This window comes from Hipposideros armiger, unplaced genomic scaffold (assembly GCF_001890085.2).
Source record: "Hipposideros armiger isolate ML-2016 unplaced genomic scaffold, ASM189008v1 scaffold_607, whole genome shotgun sequence".
NCBI lineage: Eukaryota > Metazoa > Chordata > Mammalia > Chiroptera > Hipposideridae > Hipposideros > Hipposideros armiger.
The window spans coordinates 1,198,167-1,222,319 of NW_017731957.1; the positions used below are offsets into that span (position 1 = coordinate 1,198,167).

Sequence of the window (24,153 nt, forward strand, 5' to 3'; positions counted from 1 at the left end):
GTCTGCAGCTTGTTCACAGTGTCAATCAACAGTGTGGGAAGTGGGAAGCGAGACTGAGTGCAGTTCGGAAGCCTGGGAGGCGCAGTGGGGCGGAACGGCCGTGGCGTGGGGGTCGGGCACAGCCGCGCTTGGATGCTGGTTTTCTCACTCGGCTTGCCCGTGCTGCTCAGGTTACCGATCCTCTCTAAGCTCCAGGTTGCTCATCTGCAGAAAGGATAATTATAGTACATGTCTCACAGGGTTGTCATAAAGGGTAAACAAAGTAACCTATGTAAATGCCATTAATAAATGCCAAAACATTTTGTTCCCCCTGTTGATGCCTCCTTAAATATACAGCCCCAGTCGTCACCCCCAAAGACTGAAAATAAATCAGAACCACCCTAAGAAAAAACAAAACTGAAGCATGTTTTTGTCTGTATTTCATTGAAATTCCTGAGTGGAGCTAATTCTTCTCCAAGTCATATATTTTTTTTTACCAACACATAAAAAAATAACATAATTTTTAAAAGAATAGTATGTTAGCATGACTCAAGTCTGTAGAGAAGTGAGTTCTGTCTGTCCTTCGGTGTCCATGGAGTTAGACACTCTTCTCTGGCAGTGGCAAGTCCCGTCATGGGAGACGATTATTGATGACACAGTGGGTTCCCATGTCTGGCTTGCTCAGAATGTTTCTCTCCCTCCCTTTCCTTAGGCACACCAACTGCAACGGCCTCCTCTCTGCACCCAGATAAGGGCCCCAACACAGGGCAAGCAAATGCAAACCTCTGCCTTCCAGGAAACCCAGTAAACCTTCCTCCCCAGGGTTGGTTCCAGTAAAAGGTGGGGCCCAGCTGTAGTGGGCAGGAAGCCCAAAACATAATCCCAAACTCAGCAATGACTTCCATTATGGTTTTGGGAGATCATTTAATCACTTTGCCTTGGTTTCCCGTCTTTATAATGAGAATAATAGTCTTACCTCCTCTACAAGTGTGTCCTGAGGGCTAAGAATTTGAGAAATGTGGCTGTTTTGTATTCTCTAGGGTGGAACTTAGAGGAAACGCTAATACCACGGTGGTATAATTGTGGGTGAACTTCCAGCCTGACCAGTTAGTAAACCATATTCCTAGGAGTCTAGGTCCTACCACTGCTCAAGGCCATTATATAGCGAGAGTGAATAATCTTCTTTCTCACTTTCTCTCTCTCCTGTTTTTGGCCCGAGCAGCTTTTTTTCCCCTCTGCTCCTGGACACAGCACTCCTTTCCATTGAGCGTCTGCACCTTCCCCACCTTAACCACAGCACTCCATCTTATCTCACTCCCATTCAGGGGCCCCAGGCAAAGACAAAGACTGGGGCCAGGCTAGTTATAAGACCCCATCTGCCTTAGCCTGGGTTTCCCAAAAAGCAGAATGTTACATGCAGTAGCTTATCTGGGAAGAGGGGCCAGGGAACAGAGTGAGGGAAAAAGGAAAAGTCAATACAAGGATGTGCTATCAAACTGGCCACCGAGGCAGACGCCTGGAGAAAGAGCTTGCCAGGGCGTTTGGAGCGCATTTCAGAATCATGTGCCTGAAGGATGAAAGGCAGCAACATTGATCTGCTGGCCCCTGCCCCTAGACTCATCGGCCCCTATTTCCATGTTGAGCACATTCGAATGCTGGGGAGGTCCTGCAGATGTCCCCCCAGAGGATTTAGAACTGTGTTGGGAAGCGAGAGTCATTCCAAGTTGAGAGAAGGGAGATGTGCAACCCAGAGTCCTAACTGGTAATGTGTAGATTTGGCACCTAAGTAGCCTCTCAGAGTAAGGAACATTATGAAAGAAAGGGACCACCGCCATTGGAGAGCACCATTTTGCAACTGACGATAGTTCAGGAGCCCCTTACACTTGTACTTGGAGACCAAGAGTTTGAGTCTCTGGTAATTGTGATAAATTTTCTACAAACATATTTAGACAACCAGGAAATCCCAAACAATATATTATTTTAGTAGATATATTTATCTAGAGCAAGCTAAGACACTTCCTACAAAGCTGTTATTAACTCAATGACACTTTTAAAATGAAACAGTTCAGAATCCAGGAAACATGATATATGTCAGGGAGATTCACAATGTGGGAAAGCCTGCAAAAGCCTTAACCCTGATTCTCATGCTTAATTACCATCTAGAAATGCACTCTGAGTAGCACAGCATGGAAGCCTCTGTGGAAAGCATCGGGTAAGCACATTTCCCTCAGATGTCTTTTGAGCAATGGATTCAAAGAAGAGGACTGGGAATGCCATTTCTTGGTGGGGGGAAACTCATTCACACATAAGCAACCTGATGCCATCAACAAGAACTTCTATAAACTGAAAGTCAAAAGTAACAAAAAACCTCACTGATAATCTGTGCCCTGTTTTATCAGGCACACATCACATTATGGAATGTCCAGGCAGTCCTTCCTCCTCTTGCACGTTTCCTATATGCACGAATTTCAGTTGCTCCCTGGTGCCTGAGGTCAAATAACACCAGTCCCCCAACAACACAGTCCCAGTATCAGTTACCACAGTATATTAACTGTGAGCAATTGCATCAAGTACAACTCCGCTGCTTGCTCCTCAGGCCACAGATCACTATGTAAATTACAGATGTGCTTGATGATCAGGGACGATCACGTCACTTCCTTCAGAGTCTCTCAGAGACTGGTCCCTTTGAATCTATCATCAGTTCACACACAGACAGCAAAACATGTAGTTGTGTGGCCCCCTTGTTATCCTGTGATGAACCCACATAACATTTTACAGGAATGGATAGTCAAAAGAGACAATTAGCCAACAAAGGCAGAAGAAACAAAAAGTGATAAGGCTGGAAGTGCAAGTTTAACCAGATGCGAATAGAGTTACAGAGTAACACCTGGCCATGCGAGTACTGATGCTGCTGTCGCTTGAGAAATTCTAGCCACGCAGCCAGAGGAGCTTAGTGAGCTTACTGAAATAAATGGGAAAAGTGACTGTGACAAAAACAGTAAGGATGCTGCAGAAAAAAGGGTCATATTAAAGGAACCTTGAGATATTTCATGGCATTGAAAGTGCAAAAAATAAAATATTAGAAGCTGACCCAAATTTAGAAAGGAGTATGATAATTCACAAAAGCATAGAAAAGAGACTTGTTTCCACCATAAGCTTTAAAATAAGAAGTAGGCAAACACTGTTTAAAACTCTTGAAATTTTTTTACAAAAAATAAAACATTATTCTGAATATTTCTAATGTTTTAAATTATAATATGCTAAATACATTTTTGTTTTGTTATTTTTAAATTTTCCTTACACATCTATAATCAATAGTAAGAGAGTTCTTAATGTTTTAATGAACGGTTTGAAGGTCATGAAACAATCTCATTGATTATTGATCACTGATTATTGAGATTGCTTCACACAATTTCAGCTTGCCCAGTCCCACACTACTGAGCAAAACCAAGACTACTTGTAACACTATGATGTTAAGAAGAAAATTCTTGTTGTCCTACTCTTAATCATTTAACAAACATTACTGAACCTACCATGGTTAAGTTGTGTAAGGGACCCACATTCCAAGGTTACACAAATCTTTCCCTCATATAGCTTGCAGCTGAGTTAGAGGGATGGCGAGAATACTAACAATGGTTAATGCTAACATTGATTGACAGCTTTCCATGGTTGGGGCACAGTGCTAAGTGCTTTTCTTACAGTGCATTGCCTCCTAATAACCCCAGCACAGGTGGAACTTTCCAAGCACCATGGAAGAGCTCTGATTGCTTAGAGAAGAGGAGGATCAGCAAGGCCTTTGTGGACCACGGATATGTCACCCTTCTGAGTTCAGGGTCTGCACATGCCCACGTCATGTGCTTATGCTCAAGATAGGCCTGGCCAGTAGCACAGCACCCATCTTTCCTTTCCACATGTACAGACCCTGATGCAGAGGCCGAGGAGGATGTGAGTCATGAGATAGGCACTCCTCAGATGGGCCCATGACACAGCACTACCCAGTCATCAGCACGAGGCAGGAAAATGGCAGATCTTTGCAGCAACCACAGCTTTTTTATGGCTGCACAAGATGCAAACATCTAGGGAGTTTTCTTTTTCTTTTATTAGTTTCAGGTGTACAAAGCAATGTAGTAGTTAGACATTTACATACCCTCACAAAGTGATGACCTCCCTCCCCCAATCTACTACCTCTCTGACATTGTATATAGCTGTTACAATTCCATTGACTCTATTCTCTATGCAGTACTCCACATCCCGTGACTGTATATATATATATATATATATATATATATATATATATATATATATATATATATATATATAAAATTATGGTTGAGATTCAATATTATTCAGCTTCAGATGTATAGTGCAATGGTCAGACATTTACACTGTCCATGAAGTGGTCTCCCTAATAAGACATGTGCCCATCTGACACCCTATAAAACCTTTACATCATTATTGATTATATTCCCCAAACTGTCTTTCATATTCCCATAGCTATATTGTGACTACTAATTTGTACTTTCTAATCCCTTTACCTTCTCCCCCATCTCCACCCCCCTCCCACCTAGCAACCCTCAGTCGTTGTTAGTTTTTTCCCTATATCTCTGAGTCTATTTCTGTTTTGTCTGTTCGTTTATTCTGTTCTTTAGCTTCCTAGTGAGTTTTGTGAATGTGAATGTTAGGCAGGTGTACTCCCCATTTCTCCTCTGCTTATCTAATTTCATGATAGCACATTTCAGAGAGTGAGTTGCTACATAGGAAGATATATCTACCATGATTTCTAATCTGTTTCTTAGACCTTAGAAAACTCCTTCGGCATAAGAAATATAAAAGGATCATCTAAATTTCCTTCATACTCAAAAATCACTAGTGCTAATATGATGTATCTTTGTTAAATCATTTGCCACCAGGTAGTTCCTCTGAGCCTGTGTTATTTAGCCTCCTTTCCAACTATACTATTATGTTTTTCTGTTTTCTTGTAGGCAAAAAAGATTTTCTATATATGTATAGAAGTCAAATATCAAGGTGTCAGCAGAGGTGGTTCCTTCTGAGGCCCCCTCCTTGGCCCGTAGATGGCCGTCCTCTCCCTGAGTCTTCACATGGTCTTTTCTCCGTGCACGTGTTTCTCGGCATCTCTTTAAGTGTCCTGGCATCTCTCTATGTTTCTAAATTTCTTAATCACCTCTTTCAGGCCCTGTTTCCCAGTACAGCCACATTCTGAGATTGTAGGGGTTATGACTGGAAAATATGAATTTGAGGGGACACAATTCATCCCATGACATACATAACTAAGATGGATAGATAGATAGATAGATAGATAGATAGATAGATAGATAGATAGATATCCTACAAATAAAAATGTCATCATAGATTTCAGAGATCTGGATTTTCTAATTAATCACAATCCCTCAGGGGTCTCATCTCCTCTTACAGTCTCAATTTCCACCTCTAAGCAGATGATGCTTATATCCACATCTTTGGTCCAAATCCCTCTCCAGAAGGTCTGACCCACATTTGTTGTGTCAGACTGTACCTTTCCTCCCAGGCATTCTGCTCACACTTCCAAGCTCTATATATATGAAACAAAAACAAAAACAAAAATATCTCATCTACCCACACAAAATCTCTTCTTTCTTCAGATTGTCTTGCCTCCCCAAAGGCCCTGCCACCTTCCAGATCATATCCTCTGACTCCGGAGGAGCTGTCTCTGTCTCCTCCCTCTTCCTGGACTCCTGACCCCCTCAGTGGCTGTGCACAGACCTCTGAAATGTCCTTCCTGTCCAACTGCTCCATTGTGTCCCTGTGGCCCATCGCAACTCAGGCCTTTCTCTCTTTGCCTGGGGAATTTCAACAGCCAGCCATGCACCTCCCACCCAAGGGATCCCCCAACCCTCCACCCCCAATGCCCCACCTCTAGTCTAGCCTGCACATAGCACTCCCTGGCACGTGTAGCCTCAATTGCTCTTCACTCTCCAGTAAATGAAAATATCTCATCCTGAGATTCAGAGTCCTCTAGAACTGGGCAACTCTACCCTCCATAGAGTCAAACAGCCACACCTGCCTATTCCACAAGAGCATTACTTTAGAAAATCCTTCCCAGGTGTCTTCATCAATGACGCTGGTCGATATTGCTGGCCCAGCAGAGACTGTGCTATATTTCCACCCCAATATTTGCTTTCCTATCCTTCCTTCCTTCCTTCCTTCCTTCCTTCCTTCCTTCCTTCCTTCCTTCCTTCCCTCCTTCCTTCCTTTCCCTTCCCAACACACACACACACACACACACGTTACCTCTTTAAATACAGAAGGATCCTTATCTGAAATAATCAGCAAAAATCAAACGTGCAGATGTCATAAAAGGAACAAGAGGAAAATGAAACATAAGAAAATACGGAAATCTCAAATTTTAACCAATAACCATCATGGTCTCTTATAGGTTGCACAAAAAGAGGCATCCCTGACACAGATTCTTCCTCAGAAGGGTGAATTGGGGCTAGGGAAAGGGATTTTCCTGAGGCTGTCCAAAGGCAAGCAGGATTGTCTTTCAAGGTCAACAGGCATTAAAGATAGAAGTTTATATGCCTGAAAATTATAAGAATTCTCTTTCCTTGACACCAAGGAGTTAAATAGAAAAATGTACACAGAGGAATGCCATTAGGGGAAAGGAGGAAGGGATGAGATTGTGACCGATTTCCTCCATCAGTCAAAAAGAAAAAAAAAATTGATACAACAATGAGAAAATGGTGTCACTATCAGATATCATGCATATGTGTCAGCTGGTAAGCTATTAATACACAGCATGGCCGGAGCTCTGCTGACTCAGGAAATACTTCCAGCCTCCTTGCAATGCCCCTTGTATGAACACTGCTGAAAACATTGGTGGTAGCGGTGGTGGTGGTGGTAGTGGTGTGTGTGTGTGTGTGTTGATAGAACCCACAGGCTGCTTTGAAAAGAATCCATTTCCATTCCACCAAAGGCCAGTCTGATTGGTTGGGAGAGTGAAAGAGAAAGAAGCCGACAGAAGAATATTTGTCCCTTCCCCTTCATCTTCATTCTACTAAATACAGAAGACTTTGGGATCAAATGCCATAACACAATATTTCTAAACTTTCATTCAGTTGACAGAGACCTGTGACCCTGTAGGGACCCTCAGAGAAGCACATAACTTCACTTCACCCCATAGAGAAATAGACCCTTCAACAACCCAGCCCACAACCCCGCCCATTCTGTTTCTGCATACGGACACATCCAACTGTCCTCCCTCCTCTCTTCACCATGGTTACCAGAGCCTCCACCCTCAACTTCCCTACATCAAAAATTGGCAAAGAACTTGAGGAAACGAATGTCCTCCCCATGAACCAAAGTTTTGCTGTGCACTGTTTGGATAATAGTATCCTAACAGAATACCTGGAAGTTACAGAATATACTCATTAAACATAGCTACCAGATTAATAAACCCTTGAAATGTCTTGGGACTTCCAACAAAGAGTTTTCTGGGGACAGAGAGTCAGGCTGGTGCCTAGATCCTGTTTGGGAATAAGATTTCATTTCAGAGACTATTTGCTACATTATATCGAGAATGTTTCAGGGGCTGAATCAGGTTTCCCTGGGGGAGAACGCTATCATGAACTTATGACATCTACCTTGGATGTGGAAAGGAGAGTGGAATATTTTGCCATCCTCAGTGGGGTACATTTTCAGGCATTATCTCATTCCACCCTCACAGCTCTCTGTATAATAAATATCAGCCTCATTTCATAAACCAGGATCTGAGTGTCTTGCAATCAGAAGGGAGGGGATGCCTTGTGTCTGGGAGATGCAGGACTCCTTTAATGAACAACTTGGGATATTTAAGACTCCCCACCAACCCAGCCAAAACTTTCTTAGACCTGAACCATAGGTGCTCTTCCTTTCCTGTGCCCTCCACTGGGGTTAAACCTGCACTTCATTGAGGGTCCTCCCAGTCTCCCTGGTGCCCCTCAGGAAGTCCCCACCTCTTTGCTCCACTCCTAGGTGGTAACTCTAGCCAAGCCCAGCGTAACCTGTTTAGGGATGTGCTGTGCCCAATAGGGAATGAAAGAAATTACACACCAGAGCTGCAGCAAGAATTACCCATATCTACTGGCAAGAGCTAGGGGAGCACTCCTGGCACTGAATTTTGAGGGGACTTGATCAAGGGGGCCAGAATGTAAGACTGAAGAAAGCAGAAATTCATTGACTCAATGGCAATTTCTCCAGAGTCAGGATTTAACATCTTGGCAAGGCAGGGGATGGACATATTCTGTGCTGGAGAAACCGATGGGCAGTGCTGGGTGAAGTAGAAATTTCCGAGCTGCCTTAGCAGGTGGATGCTGAGCGAGGCAGAGGATGGCGCTCAAAAGGCAGCCCAGGTGACACACTGTTCACCAAGGCTATTGGGGATGCACTGGTGAGGGGGCATCAGCATCACCACGCTGCTAAGAGGTGTCCCTGCTCTGCAGGCCAGGGGTAACTGTAGGAAGGGTGGCTGCAGAGCTGGGCTCATGGATATCCATGGGTAGAATGAGAGAGGACCCTGAAATATTAGCATCCAGGAGACTGTGCTTAACCACCAAAAGCTCTGAGGCTGCAACTACCCTACTCACTGAGGAGGTCACAGAAGCAGCGGAAGATACATGACCATAAGGGAGCTGTGGAGATGGTTAACAGAGCCTGGCCTCCCCAAGGGCAAAATAAACAGGCAGCCAGGGAGGGTGCTGCTTAATACCTACAATAAAGGCAAGGACAGAGTAGCAGGAGGCTGCAGAGGCTGTCCCACTAAAACATCATGATCCCGTATTTAGTTTCTCGATCTGAGCCAATTTTCAGATTCAGAACCCATTGACTACAGAGGTAGATCTCTACACCATGGCAAGCTGTACTGTGATGCTAGCTGTATTAGATGGTTTTTCAACAACAAAACTTATTATTTCACAGTTCTGGAGACCAGAAGTCTGAGGCATTGGCAAGGCCATGCTCCCTCTAAAACCTGGAGGAGAATTCTTCCTTGTCTTTTCCTAGTTTCTGGTGGTTTGCCAGCAATCTTTGGCCTTCCTTGGTGTATTACTCCAATCCTCCATCTTCACCTAAACTTATTCTTATGTCTTCACATCATCTTCCCTCTGTGCATGTCTGTCTCCGTGTTCACATTTTTCCTGTTATAAGGACTCAGATCTTACTGCATTAGGGCCCACCCTAATGAACTGAACTCATCTTAGTGTGGTTAAATCTGCAAAGATCCTATTTCCAAAGAAGGTCACAGCCACGGGGATGGGGGTGAAGACTTCAACATAACTTCTTTGGGGGGACACATTTCAACCCATAACAATGATTCTTACCCAGAGGTCTTTTACTGGGTGAGTAATCCCTGGGAAAAGGGGAAGACCCAGACAGTTCAAGGGCTATTGGACATAGGGCCTGCGTTGACATTGACACTTGGAGATCCAAAGTGTCATCATGGCTCCCCTGTTAGAGTGGAGGCCTATAGGGCCAGGCAATAAATGGAGTCCTGGTTAGTGTCCGGCTCACAGTGGCCCTGCTGGGTCCACTTACATGTCTGTGGTCATTTGTTTGTTCCCTCAGTGCAAACTTGTAATTGATATTCTTGGTAGTGGAATTAGCTTCAGCATTGTGTCGCTGGCCCGTGGAGTAGACATATCATAGTGGAGAACACTAAATACCCCATCACCCAAGGTGGTAAATCAAAACCAATATTGCATTCTGAGGGGGATGGCAGAAATTTGTGCCACCATTAAAGACCTCAAGTGTACAAGGTAGTGGTGCCAATAATATCTCCATTTAATTCACCAGTCTGGCCCCTGCAGAAACTGAATAGATCCTAAGGGATGACTGTAACCTACAACAAATAAAACAAATAGTAGCCCTGACTGCAGCTGTTATGCCAGACATGACCCATGGCATGGAGTCATCGACCTGGCACATGCATTCTTTTCAATTCCAATCATGAAGGAAGATTAGAAACAGCTTATATTCATGTTGGATAGAAAACAACATTTAACTAGATCTTTGTCTCAGGACTGTATGAACTCTCCTGCCTTCTGTCATAAAATAGTTTGAAGATATGCAGACCACCTGAATAGCCCACAGGGCATAATATCATGGTGACTATACAGAAGAAATAATAGGTGGCTAGTTAACTGGAGACTTTGATAAGATACATGCCCTGCAGAGGATGGGAGATAAACCCAATGAAGATGCAGGGACCTGCATTTTAATATAATAGTTTTAGGGATCCAATGATTAGGGGCATTCCTGAACATACCCTCCAAAGCAAAATACAGATTGCTGCATCTTGCATGCCCTATCACAAAGAAGCACAGTGCCTGTGTACTTATTTGATTCTGAAGGCAACACATTCTAGGGATACTGCTCCAGCCCATACACTGGGTGGCACAGGAAGATGCTAACACTGAATGGAGCCTGGAGTAGGAAAGGGCTGTGGATCAAGTCCAGACTGCAGTGCAAGCACAACCTACTGACGGAACCATGTGATCTGGTAGACCTATGAGGCTGGAGGTATCAGTAGTGGGACAAGATGCATTATAAGATGGAAATGGTACATCTGGGATCAAACCCAGGCAGAACCATAGGCACAAGTAAGTTGCATGAGATGGTGGCCCAGACCCCCATGTTATTCACCACGTCTGTACCAGGGCCCCTTCCCCAGCTGGCACCTATGGCCATATTGGGAGTGGTATCCCATCTGACCAGTAAAGCATGTGGAAGGACATAAGGGAATGGGCATGAAATCTGAAGGTTTTTGTATCACATGTTTACACCCACCAGAAAGTATCCACCACAAAAGGGGCATTGAATGCCCAAGTAGATCATTACAAAATTACTTGGCCACCTCTCATTAGCCAGCCTTCATCACTGGTCAACCCAGAACTGACGCAATAAGCATACAAATGGAACAGCCACAGTGGCCAAGATGGAGACTGTGCTGGGGCCCAGCTGCATGAACTCATTTGCCAAGATCAGTGGAGTTCCTGCAGCCTCTGAAAGTCCAACCTGCCCATGACAGAGACCTTGCTGAGGCCCTGATATAGAGACTACTAGCTACCTGGTGATAAATCTACTCCACTGGACCCCTTCCATGTTTGAAGAGCCCTCAGTTCATCTTCACAGGATATATAACTATTCCAGGTATGGGTTTGCTTTTACTGCCTAAAGGGCCTCAACCAGCACCACCAGCCAAGGCTTCCAGGATGCCTGATCCACAGACATGGGTCCTATCACATACTACACCATCTAGAAGTGACTTCATAGAATGCTGGAGTAGCCTTCAAACAGTGCAGTTGAAGTGACAGTTCAGAGGCAGTCTTCTGAAAGGATAAAATGCCATCCTTCAGGAAACATTACTTTAGAGACACTGATGGTACGTGTCCCCACCAGGAAGAATACATGGATCTGGGGACCAAGGAGTGAAATCAGGTGTGGGCCCTGCTTACCATCACTCCCAGTTGCCTCTGGGGAATTTAGTGCTTCCCATTACACTAAAAACCACAGCACCTTGGACTTCTGTGTCCACATGCCTGCAGGTGAGAAGAACCACCATCCTGGCAGTGGTTGGTGACCCTGAGCAGCAGCAGGACTCATGGTTCCTTTTGCAAAATATGCAGGAGAAATTCAGGTGAACCCCAGGGATCCCCTTAGATGCCCCGTGGTACTGCTGCCCCTTAGTAACTGTGAACAGACACTCCTAGCAACCACAGGCTGAAAAGGGGTCAGGACCCTCCAGCAGTGAGGTGTGGGTCAGACCACCAGGTAAGCCACCAAGATCTGCTGAGATGAGAGATAAAAGTGAGAAGAAATCAGACTGGATAGTGGAGGAGGGAGGGGATGACTGTGAGTTTGGCTCCTCTCCTACTAGCATCCCTCTTCTAAGTATCCCCTCTGGAGCAGAGGCCCATGGGAAGCACATAGGAGCTGTTCCCAGAACGTGCGTGGAGTAGATAGATCTGTACAACACAAAAGTGAGCTGTGGAGGCCATGAAACATGCCCCTTGGATCCCTGGCTGCTGAGAGAGCAAAGGGCATCCTTAGCTGCGAAACCAAAATCCACCTCTTCCTAGCCAGTGACTGAGCATGGCAGGGATGCTGGCCACTGGTCCCCAGAAGACACAGGGCTACTGTCTCAGGAAATGGGGCTCAAAGACTCATCATTGGCCTCCCAAAACTTTCTAAAATCTTCATCACAGTTCAAGGTTTCCTCTCCAGCCCTCCAGCCTTCCCTCTTTCTTCCCTCCTGTGTCCCAACGGCTCTCCCAGCTTCCTTTGACTTCCTCTCTGTATTAGCTTCCTGTGGCTGCTGTAACAAATCACCACAAACCTAGTGGATTAAAACAACACACATTCATTATTTTACAGCTCTGGAGGTCAGAAGTCTGAAATAGATCATCGGGCTGCATTCCTTCCTGAGGCTCTAAGGGAGAGTCCTTTAGAGGCTCGCGGAAAGACTCCATCTCTTGCCTTCTCCAGCGTCTAGAGGCCACCCAATATCTTTGGCTCATGCACCTTCCTCACACCATTCAGACTCCTGTTTTCATCATCATATCTTCTTCTCTGACTCTGCCCTCCTGTCTCCCTCTTCAAAAGACCCTGTGACTACATTTAGGTCCCACCCAGACAATCCAGGATAATCTGTCCAACTCAAGATCCTTAACTCAATCACACCTGCAAAGTCCCTATGGTTGTGTGTGGTAACATATTTATAAGTCCTGGGGATTGGGACATTGACATCTTTGGCATTATTTAGCCTGCCACATTCCCCTTTTCCCCAGAGGCATCTTCCCCAAGTAAATTTCTTGCACATCTAATTCTGTCTTGGTGTCTGCTTCTTGGAGAACTTGAACTGACAGTTGGATCACTCACTAGTGCCCCTTAGATACAGGCAATCAGATTGTTTGGCCTGAACCCCATGCCTCATGGGGTCCTATGCTCTGGAGTGCCTTCTCCAAACTTACTAAGTTGTCTTCTGGTGCCTGGGATTGACCAGGCTGATGGTGCCAACCAGGCAAGGTTCCTGGGCCTGACTGGGACTTGTGTGGATGGCAGGCCCCATGTCCCACTTCAGAACACATTCCAATCCTCTACCTCAGATGCTCTGAAGGGCTCTGAGACTTGTGCCTATGGGGTTGTCCTGAGGCCTCCTTGTCAGGCCTCAGTTGCATTAGACCAATAAATTTCATGACCAAAGGACAACTTACCATTCACATTTTTCTGCAGGCTCCAGGTAAGATCTGGGATTGTGGTCATCATCAACAAAGCACAGTAGCAACTTTGAGAGAATCAATGGAAGCCAGTATGTACAGATGCACAGTAGATGAGGCAGCGTCATGAGTAATGATGTAACCACCATTAAATACATGGTATTAGGGAACTGCAGAGGCAAGAAGATGTGCGTTGTAAGTAATAATCAAGTTGCATGAGAGATATACAACTAGCCAAGACTTATAACAAAAAAAAAAAAGAACATAAAGAGAGGCTTCCTGGACCTGAGCAGAAGGAAATGGTACCTGAACACTAAGAAGAATCTTTACAAAGGAAGGACAATAAATAATAAATATGTAAGTGCATCTTCTCTACCTATAACTCTAAATCAATCAATTGCCATGCCTCACAGGGGTCCCATGGATTTTGTAATACATTTTTAATGGAATTATTTACGGTAGACAGGGGCTCCACAAAAATCAATAAATAAACAACTGCCCTGGGTTTATCAACAACAAATACTAAATTCTAATATGAACAAGAATTATGCTAGACGTCATGGATACAAAAAAGAATAATGCACAATCCTGCCCTTTGTATAACTCATGGTCCAAACTTGTAACAAAGTACACAGAGGTAGTCAGGGGGTCCTGTGGCAGGACATAGAAAGGGGAGGTTCAGAGAGCACATCAAAATGGTTCTGTGCTGATGCTTCTTGTCAGTAAGCACAGCTCCGTTTGAGGGCCTGTTTAATGGGCATTTTCAGCCATTCTCTGAATCCAACTTTCTTTTCCTCTGATGAAACTTCTCTTTGCTCAGGTCTCCGTGAATCAAAGATTCTAATAAGATGCCTATGGCAAGATGGGAGAGACTCAGGTGTGTCTGTCCCAACAGCCTACTCTGAAGTCACCAAAATGAAGCAAGAGAAAAGAGTTGAGTGGTTAGCTAACCTCCTTCTTTCAGGCTTGTTTTAGTTTCAGAATCTGAGTGCAGTGATAAGATCCCCAACAACACATCATAGATCACAGTGAAAGTGTTGCCTAGTAATAGAGGTCTTTCAGGGGAAGATATGAAGGAGAAAGATGGAGGCACCGGCTTCTCCTGGGTTTTCCTTTGGTTCTTGGTCAGAATCAGCTCGGCGTCTCCACTAACATGGGGCTTCCAGCTCATCAGTCAGCCTTGGTCATACAAGCCACACAGGGTTTTCATAACCAGGGAAAATGTAGGAAATACTGAGCTGTGAGGCTATCTGAGGACATACAGGGCCAGTGAGCAACACTGACAACCTATTATTACTTGAAGAATTGCCTATCATTCCATTTATATGAGATACTTAGAGAAGTCACATTCGTGGAGACAGAAAGTGGAATGGTGGTGGCCAGGGGGTGGGGGAGGGGGAACGGGGAGTTAGTGTTTAGCTGGAACAGAGTTCCAGCTTTATAAGATGAAGAGTTACGGAGATGGATGATGGTGATGGATGCACAACATCATAAATGTACTGAATCCCACTAACTCTACACTTAAAAATAGTTTAGATGGTAAATTTTATATTGTGTGTATTTTACCACAATGAAAAAATTTGGGGAAAAAATGAAATGAAGCACATACTGACAGATGCTATAGCATGAATGAACCTCAGAACCATGATGCTAAAGTGAAAGAAGCCAGTCACAAAGGTCACGTATTGTATGACTACATTTATATGAAACATCCGGAATAGATAAATCCACAGGAACAGAAAGCAGCTTGGTGATTGCCAGGGCTGGGGGGTGGGAAGAATGGGGAAAACTGCTTAACAGGGATTTCCTTCTAGGGTGATGAAAATGTTTTGGAACTACATAGAGGTGGTGGTTGTACATCGTGAATGTACTAAATGCAACTGAATTATTACTTTTAAATGGTTAATCTTATATCATGTGAATTTCCCCTCAATAAATTGTTTAAAGTCAAAAAACATTGCCAATCAGGCCGGTGAGTGTGGGTGAGGGTAAAAATAATCAGGATAAGGTAGATGTGCCCAGTCTGGAGGTGGAATTTGACCCAGATCCTCCTCAGCTCCTGGGGTACTTCTCCGGGGACCTATTCACAATCTGTGAAAAGAAACCCACCTGCTGGCCTCAGCCACTTCCTCTCCTCCAGAGCAGTCATTTTTCTTTCTCCTTGGGCTCGCTGCAGTTATTCATACAAAGATAGGCCCTGTGTATTCACAGGGAGATATCAAGGATAAAGCCTTGGATCAGAGCAGCAGTGTCAGGGAAAACAAAATTTGTGTGACTGCTCAGTCCAAGGGCAAACCAAGCGTCCTTTGCTTTCCAACCATGACCTTCATTTGGCAATGTCACAGTGGCCCCCTGGAGCACTGCAAAGGCTTGCGAAGCACTGCGTAGGCACCTTGTGAGCCAGAGAGGGGAAAGGTGAAAGCATTGCTGGTTGAGGGAAGATGAGACCCATCCATTCACAGAGAGATGAAATGAGGGCAGTGAGAGGGGGTGGAAGGTGAGCTGGTAGCTTGAGAAAGAACCTAAGTTACTGTAAAATGTTTTATTTTTTAGAGAGGAGAAGGCAAAAGGCTCAAAGTTTTTTTTTAAAAGTCCTCTGATGAGGGAAACACTGACAGTACACGAAAGGGAGTAACGAAGAACAACGTGCCAGAGGAGATGGGAGGAGGGGAGTGGGCAGGGGGGTTCCAGACCCAGGGAGAGAAGTCCATGGCAGGGAGAGAACGGGAAAGATAGGAAATGTGGAGAATGTTTGCGGGTGTAGGGTGGGAAACTTCAGAAAGCACAGAGCAGATGGCCTTAATCTTCTAAGTGAGAAAGGAAGCAACATTGACTTTAGCTGGGGAGGCAGTTCAGGGCTGAGAGGGGAGGCTGAGCAACTCCCCAGTGGCCACGGAGGGTCTAGAATAGGGCATCCTGGGTGAGTAACAGCAGTGTTTCCCAAGCTTGCCTCAGGAGAAGAATCCCTGGCAGGGAGTGTCAGAATGTACATTCTTCAACCCCTCCCTGGAGACTGTCTCCGTACAACTGGGATGGATGGGACCAAAACTCTACACATTAGGGTAGCCTGAGCCTATACTTAACATCAGGCAAGTCTGGAGAAATGGGGAGTTAAAGAGCTGTTGAGCCGCCTGGAGAACCCAAGATAGGCTGGAGAACATGAAATTGGGGGAATCGTTTGGTATCCTTCTCACAGCGGAACACCGCTGCACAAAAGCCCATGAGGAGCAAACCAATGGTGGGTTTTAGCCACGGGTTTGGGGTCTGTCCAAGAGAGAGGAATTTATGCGAGAGGGTGGGGTCTTTCCAGGAGAGTGTGGTGGGAGGTCCAGAGCGTGGGGGTGACTGTGAGCACAGTCAAAATGCTTGACCTTGGACCCACACTTGGCAGAGAACAGAGTGAAGGCAACAGAGAATTGATAGACTGTGAGAATAGGAAAAGTGGAGGGAACAGGGTCAGGACCAGGAGGTCAGTAAGGGTGAAGAAATGGGAGAGGCCTGAGTAGGAGATGAGATTTCAGAGTTAACCATCGGGGAGTTGGAGTGTAAGCAGCACTTCTCAACTGGGAGGGCTTATTCCCAGGTTACCGATTCGACCAAGTACATCTTCCTGAGGCAGCAGTTTTACAGATACATTTGGAGAGGAAATTATTTTTATATTATAATAAACACATTCCATTGATTCACATGAAATAGTAAGATTAAAAAAAAAAAAAGACTTCAAAAGCGTTCTCCTGGCCGCTTCAGGCTACATGCCCAGTTTGTGTCCCTCTGTGGTAAGGGGAACCTGAGAGGGAAGTTTGAGAAGCACTGCTGAGGAATCTATACAACTAAAAGCAGACACTCCAAGACTGGCACTGGAAGGAGGAGCTCTCGGTAGGGATAAGTGGCTACTCTTTGACCTTTTCATAACTGGAACTTTATGAAGTTTCCAATAATTGACCATTTTTACTTATATAAATGGTTCCTTTATGTGATAAAACCTAAATCTCTGATTCACTTCAGAGGTCTCTCTCCCTCACCACCGCCTCCATTGTGTGGCCTCAAGGGGGCACTGCTCCTCCTTCTAAACTCTGTCCCAAAGGCAAAGGCCACTTCCTAGGCTTCCGGAAGCACCATACAGTCATACTTGGAACACAAAGTCTACTTAAAAAGGAAGTAACCAGAAAGAGACACATGAATCTGGACAGCACAGCCCCTTGTTCCCTGAGATGTGGCCCCCAGACCAGCAACATCAGATTCACCTAATAGCTTGTAGCATCCCTGGCCCCAAGCAGACCTATTGAATCAGAATTAGCATTTTAACAAGATTCCCCAGGTGATCTGAATGCATACTGATAATCGAGACGCTCTGGTCCAGCGGGCAGGATTCTGCTTACTGGGCATCTGCCTTCCTACCCTAAGCAAGCTGGGCCCTGTCTGTTTAACACCCACTCCCGGGAATACTCTGAAGCGCCTCCATTCCTCCAAATGGACAGGAAGCCTGACCCTCCCAGTAACACCTTCCTGTCTATCTTCTCTCAGGATGTATTAGCTATCTACTGCTACGTAACAAATGACCCCAAAACTTAGCTTAAAATAACAAGCATTTGTTATCTCACAATTTTTCTGGGCTAGGAATCTGGACATGGCTTAGCTGGGTGACTGTGACACAGTTTCTCACAAGGTTGCAAAGTGTTAGTGGTCTTCACAAGGCTCCACGTGGGGACATTTCACTTTGAAGCTCACTCATATTGGGAAGTCAGCAAGCCTCAGGTTCCCACTGGCTATTGGTCAGAAACATTAATCTTCTGCCACGTGGTTCTCTCCACAGGGTTAATCACAATATAGCGGCTTGCTTCCCTCATTGCAAGAGCTCTGGAAGGGGGAAGGGCAGGGGCAGAGAGACACAGACAAGGTGAGAAAGACAGAAGTCACAGTCTTTTGTAACCAAATCTTAGAAGTGACACTCTATCACGTTGCCATGTGCTATTGATTAGAAGAAAGTCACTACGTCCAGCCCAGGTTAAGGGGATGGGATTACACAAGGGTGTAAATACCAGGAAGTGGGGATCACTGGGGGGCCCTCTGAGAGGCTGCCTACCTCAGGGAGTGATCTCACGTCTAAGGGGCATACCTCAACAGAGCAATCATGTCAGAATACAAGAAAGTAACCTCCCTCGTCATATGGTAAGGATGACATACATTCAATAACAAGGGGTTTATTCCCTTCCAATAGTAGCTTTCAGAGTGATTCCACATGCGCATCACTTGGGGAACATTAAAAATACCAATGAAAATCAATTGAATCGGATCCTCCAGGCATGTATTTTTTGGGGGGTTTTTTTGGGTTGTTGTTTTAATTTCTAGGCTGATTCCATTCTAGAGCAAAGATTGTGAATTACCGCCTCAGATAAACGATTTCAAATGCTGCAATGTCAGGGCTGGGGTGAGGGTCATTGGGACAAAAGAAGGCATGAAGGTTCTGATGGGTGACCTGCTGTGGAATGCGTAGACAGGAGAAGTCAGCCAGGGGATCTAGGCCTTCAGGAGTGTTGGGGTCATCTGGTAGGTGAGCAGATAAGACTGGCGAAAGATAAATGACTTTTTTTACTATTGCCTACCTTAACAAAACTCCCATCAAGTGGTGAGACGAGATGACATTTGCAAGAGTTAAGGAGAAAGAAAGGAAAAGAGTGGAGGGAGAGAGGGAAGGATGGTACAAAAAAAACAAAAACCTATCCACTTTTAGAACTTGTCCTCAACTCCAGCTGATGGCGTCAAGGAACTGGAAATAGAAAATGAAGTAGACTTAACCAATAAAAGTGTCTTATAATCTTTTATTCTATGGTCCACAGACATACAGAAAGTCAGAACTAGAGAGGTCCTTGTAGATGACCTCACCACCTTCATTTTATGGATCAGGAAACTGAGGCTCAGAGCAGTCATGTGAAGGGTCATGGCATTGCTGGAAAGAGAACTCACATTTTTCAACCTGAGCACAGAGCTCAAATCGCAGGCTTCCCACATGCAGCACATCTCTAGATGGGGTGGGTATCATCTCTTTCACATCAGGGTGAAAATGAGACTTACTAAAGAATGGGTTAAAGGAAATAACATGTATCCTCTTATTGGATACAATGTCCTTGGAGAGCATCTTTCACATAAATATTTCAATAAAGGTTAGCCCACAAGAGGTCAGTGGCCCACGGTCAGTACTAAAGCAGTTAATTTACTGTTTGATGGAAACAAGTCAAGGGGTTGATCATAGTCTCAGGGTTTAACGAGCTTCTGGTTTGAGCTACACTTGCTCATTGGAGGGAAGGAGTTCTGAGCGAGCCTCAATCCAAATCCGAGACGGACCTTAAGTCCTGCCCTGTGTGGGGGCTGGGGATTTATCCACAACAATAAATGGTTCCATTCTTCAGGTCCAACTTTTACCTCTCCACCCCCGCTTCTCCTGCCTGATCGGTATCTTATCCGCTGTTCTCATCCTCAGGGACCGGGTCGCTCCCATCCTGTTGCTATGGCCACAAGCCTCACCCAAAGCATACCAGCGCTGTGCTGTTCCCAGGCTCTGGCTGCCATCCAGGCAGATGCAGAGCATTTGGGAAGAAAACGTTCTCCTCTGAAAGCTGGTCCAAAGCAGTTTCACTGGACTCCCTCTCTTTTGTCGGCTGACTCTTTAGAGCTGTTCATTTGGCTGCTGTCTATGACTGGGTGGTGATTGTTCTTCTCTCCCTGCACCAACTTCTTGGGAGCCCCTAATCCAAATAGAGCTAAATAAGGCTGTTCCCAGAGCTCAGGACCCTGGCTGTGTACCAAACACTGAAAACATTACCAGTTGCCCCAGTTCCACATCTTTAAGCTCTTAAGAGAGTTGCGAGGAATGTTGCCCCGAGAGGTCCAGGCCTGCCCATTCCTGATGCTTTTGAATGTCCTGGGACCTGAACTGGCTCTCCCGGAAAGACAGAAATCCATGGCAGAAGAGGCAAAGAAGCACCCAAAGAATAGAGATGGACTCTATTTAAAAACAAAGGAAAACCTTCCCATATGTAACATGGCTTAAATGCCACGCCTGGATGATTTATGTTGGCCCACGCTAGTGTTCATGGCAATTACAAGCAAAGAGGATATCGGGAGGGCTCTGCAATGAATTCCAACGCTGCCAAGTAACAGCTGTCCCTCTGAGTGGGCAACCTGCTCTATCCTGGTTAGGATTCTACCCAGCATCCTCCAATGGGAAAATGCAGGTCAGAAAGCAGGAGGAAAATGTAGAATACTGTGTTTATTGTGCATTCCCTCTGCTCCTCCGCTCGTGCTCAGAAAATGGGGACTGACAGGCCCCTGCCACAGGTATGTGCTCACATAGTTACAGAGCCTGGATTGGGGTGGGTGTCGGGGGTCAGGGGTACACTCACAGATACTGGGGGGATAAGTATAGCGGCCACTGCTGCTGTCCAAACCACAGCAGTTCCAACAACCTTCTGCTGTCCAGAGCCTCCGGGCCCACTCCCAGGTCTCACTATTGACATTGAACTTCTGCCCAGAGGGACTTTATTGAGGGTTGCCATGTCTTTGCTAAAAAGTTGTTAAAAATGAATGGAATAAATATTCAGATTGAGCTACCTTGGGGAGGAAAGTGCTTCATTCTTTTTCGGAAGTAATACAGAAAATTATCTCTTTCCAGTGGGAGAGAAGATGGTTATAAATTAGCAACTAGCTAAAAATTAATGAGAATTATGCCCAAAGAGACTGTGGTCTTAATTTCTTCATACTTTTTTGTGCTCACTTGGAATAATTTATTCAGCTTACAATTTAAGTTCAAACATTTTCATGAAGATGTATGGTTTAATTTTTAAAATTGAGGGACAACATATTTACCTCTATAGCTTGCAAAGCAAGCCTCAAGTACAAGCCTTAATATTCAGACCACATAGCCATGGCCCAGTCCCCATCAAGCTATCACTACCACCAACTTTTACCAACGGCATCTCCTGAGAGCAAGGAAAAAGATCCCAGGTACTACAACTGAAAACACCAGTGTTCAAAGCAATGGCAACCATCACATTTCCCAGTAGAGTCGGCACAAACCCTGTGCTTCCCTTCCCGTTCGCTTTTCATCATCCCCTCTCCTCCTGGCACCCACATCAGCCCAGTCGATTCAGAATGACTCCTGGTCTCAGTGAGGAATACTTAGAGAGCCAGATGCTGGACAAGATGCAGCTGGAAGAAGCCTGAAATATGGCTGAACAGGTAACGCTGACACATCTTCAGACGTTGCTAGCGCTCTTTTGAGACTCACTGTCTTTCGAGAGACAAGGCCAGTTGAACATTTCTTATACCACCAAAGGTTGGCTCCCTGGTGCACGAAAACAGTTTCTGTTCCCACAGCACGTGACTGTTATCTCTCCATCTCTCATGTTCACATCATAGCGCTCAGCCTTGCCCTTATCCCCAAGGGACAACTGCTCCAAGACCCACCCTGAAGCTGAGCAGCTGGATGAGCAATGTTTTCCACTGTGAGCAGGACCCAGGCTAAGCTGCCTATGGGTGAATCATGAAAACCTGACTAGGGAGACGGGTTAGGACTGTGAGGGAACACCACTGAAGGAAACCCATCCACCCAGGGAGCAGGCACGGAGGGGAGACCAACCACTTTCCAAATAGATAAGGGAAGGTTCAAGGTTTTTGTTTGTTTGTTGGACTGAGTTTCAAGTGGAAGGCTCACATACAACTGGCAGCGCTAACTTCCTGAGCCTTTAAAAACTAAAACGATTAGGACACGATGTGGCCCAGCACAGCAGATGTGGAGTTCAATAGATGTCGGTTCAGATGTGGCTCTGCCACTTACCAGCTGTGTGCTACCCTGAAAGTCACTTACCCCTCAGAGCAGTCATCCCTGAAACATGTTACAGCATCTCTTGCTGCCTTATTGTGAGGCTTAAATGAAAGAATTTGCAGGCAAGGGCAGTCTCTCTTCCAAGTGGCTGGCACACACATGGTGTCCAAAAACTCTGCTCTGAACGAGTGAATGTCTATGTTTTCAGTGTCTGTTACAGAGTAGTCACTTAATAAGTATTGATTTTGTACCTTTCCTTTCCCAGACAAGCAACCATGATAGAGTTCGTTCCAATAGCTCAACCTCTCAATTAAGTGAAAAATACAGCTTCTTAGAGGGACCTGATCATTGCTACAAGGTATTGGGGACAGTCTGCTGATCAGGCTTCCAGCCCTGCTTCTGTCACTAACTGGTTGGAGAGCTCTGCACGGAGTGATTACAGCCTCCTCTTCTCTCCTTCTGAACCTCAATTTTCTCCATTTTTAAAATGAGAGAGCTGGACTAGATTTGTAAACATTGTGTAGCCTCAAAACCCTTTCTTCACAAGAAACCTTACACAGAACACCCAATTGAATAAAAAACTCAGGGGAGGGGATGCAGGCCTAAATCTGGGTCTGCTCTGCTCCCCAGCCCGCCTGCTATGAGAGGTCAAATGGAAGGCACCCCCTGAGAAACCTCTAAGATTCCTTGGAGCACAGTCAAAGAAGCATAGGACTACCTTGTAAATGTCTAAATCTGACCTTCTGTGATCGAGTATTTACAGAGGGACTTGGGCACATTTTTGAGCCTGACAAAATTAGCTCAAGGTGAGGTGTAACATCTCAGAAAGAATACGACCTAGACCCTCCATCCCCAGCTCCTCAGACCTGCTGCTTGAGCAAAAGTCACTTGGCAGGAAGTCCTTTTTAACTGGTTTCAGCTGGAGCCTCTGCAGCACCAACTCTACAGCATTGGGGGAGAGGAGAGAGGATGGGGAAGTAATGTGGAAAAAAAGTGTAATCTTATCCTGAAGAGAGTGTCATGTGAACATAAACCAATTAGAGGAGACTGCACAAATAAGACCTGCAATAAATTAGGGTGAACAGCAAGGGAGGGGTGGGATGTGGGAAAGAGCACTGAGCAGGAAGCTCAAACACCTAATCCCAGGTCGGCATGAACTGCTGACCTTGAGCAAACCATACCTGTTTCTCAATTACCTCTATGGCAGGGCTAAACCAGGTAGCCTCTATGGACTTTTCCAGCCATAAACATCTATGATTCAAAGAATTGCAGGCACTTAAGAATGTTGATAACAATGTTGTCAAACTTTCAGTACAGTCATGCATCGCTTAACGAGGGGATATGTTCTGAGAAATGTTTCATTAGGCGATTTTATCACAGAGTGCCACGAGGTCCACAAACCTCGGTGGTACAGCCCACTATGGTGGGACTCTATGGCATAGCCTGTGGTTCCTAGGCTACAAGCCTGTACAGCATGTTACTGTACTGAATACTGTAGGCAGTTGTGACACAATGGTAAATGTTTGCATATCTAAAAGTATCCAAACATAGAAAAGGTACAATAAAAATACGGTATAAAAAATAAATAATGGCACAATTGTGCAGGGCACTTACCATGAATGGAGGCTGCAGGACTGGAAGTTGCTCTGGGTGAGTCAATGAGTGAGACAGAGTGAATGTGAAGGTCTAGCACATGACTGTACACTACTGTAGGCTTTATAAACACTGCACACTTAAGATAGATTAAATTTATAAAAAAAATTTTCTTTCATCAATAATAAATTAATCTTACCTTACTGTAACTTTCTTACTTTATAAATGTTTTAATACTTTAAAATTTTGGACTCTTTTGTATCAACACTTAGCTTAAAACATAAGCACATTGTACAGCCGTACAAAAATATTTTCAATATTTTTATCCTTATTCTAGAAGCTTTTTTCTATTTTTATTTTATTTTATTTTGTTTACTTTTTAAACTTTTTTGTTAAAAACTAAGACACACACACACATGAGCCCAGGCCTGCACAGGGTCTGACCGTCAGTATCACTGTCTCCACCTCCATACTTTGTCCCACTGGAAGGTCTTCAGGGACAATGACATTCAT

General features: G+C 45.0%; 1 long non-coding RNA gene across 1 annotated transcript in view; it reads right to left on the reverse strand.

The window, feature by feature from the left end:
• Positions 1–6: 6 nt before the first annotated feature.
• The window catches only part of LOC109371984 (uncharacterized), a 52,754-nt gene continuing 28,607 nt past the window's right edge, over positions 7–24,153 (reverse strand). Inside the window, exons 2-3 of the long non-coding RNA XR_002121977.1 lie at positions 13,224–13,396; positions 7–204 (exon numbers count right to left, since the gene is read on the reverse strand). This is a non-coding gene — a long non-coding RNA (uncharacterized LOC109371984). The remainder of the gene's footprint in view (positions 205–13,223; positions 13,397–24,153) is intronic.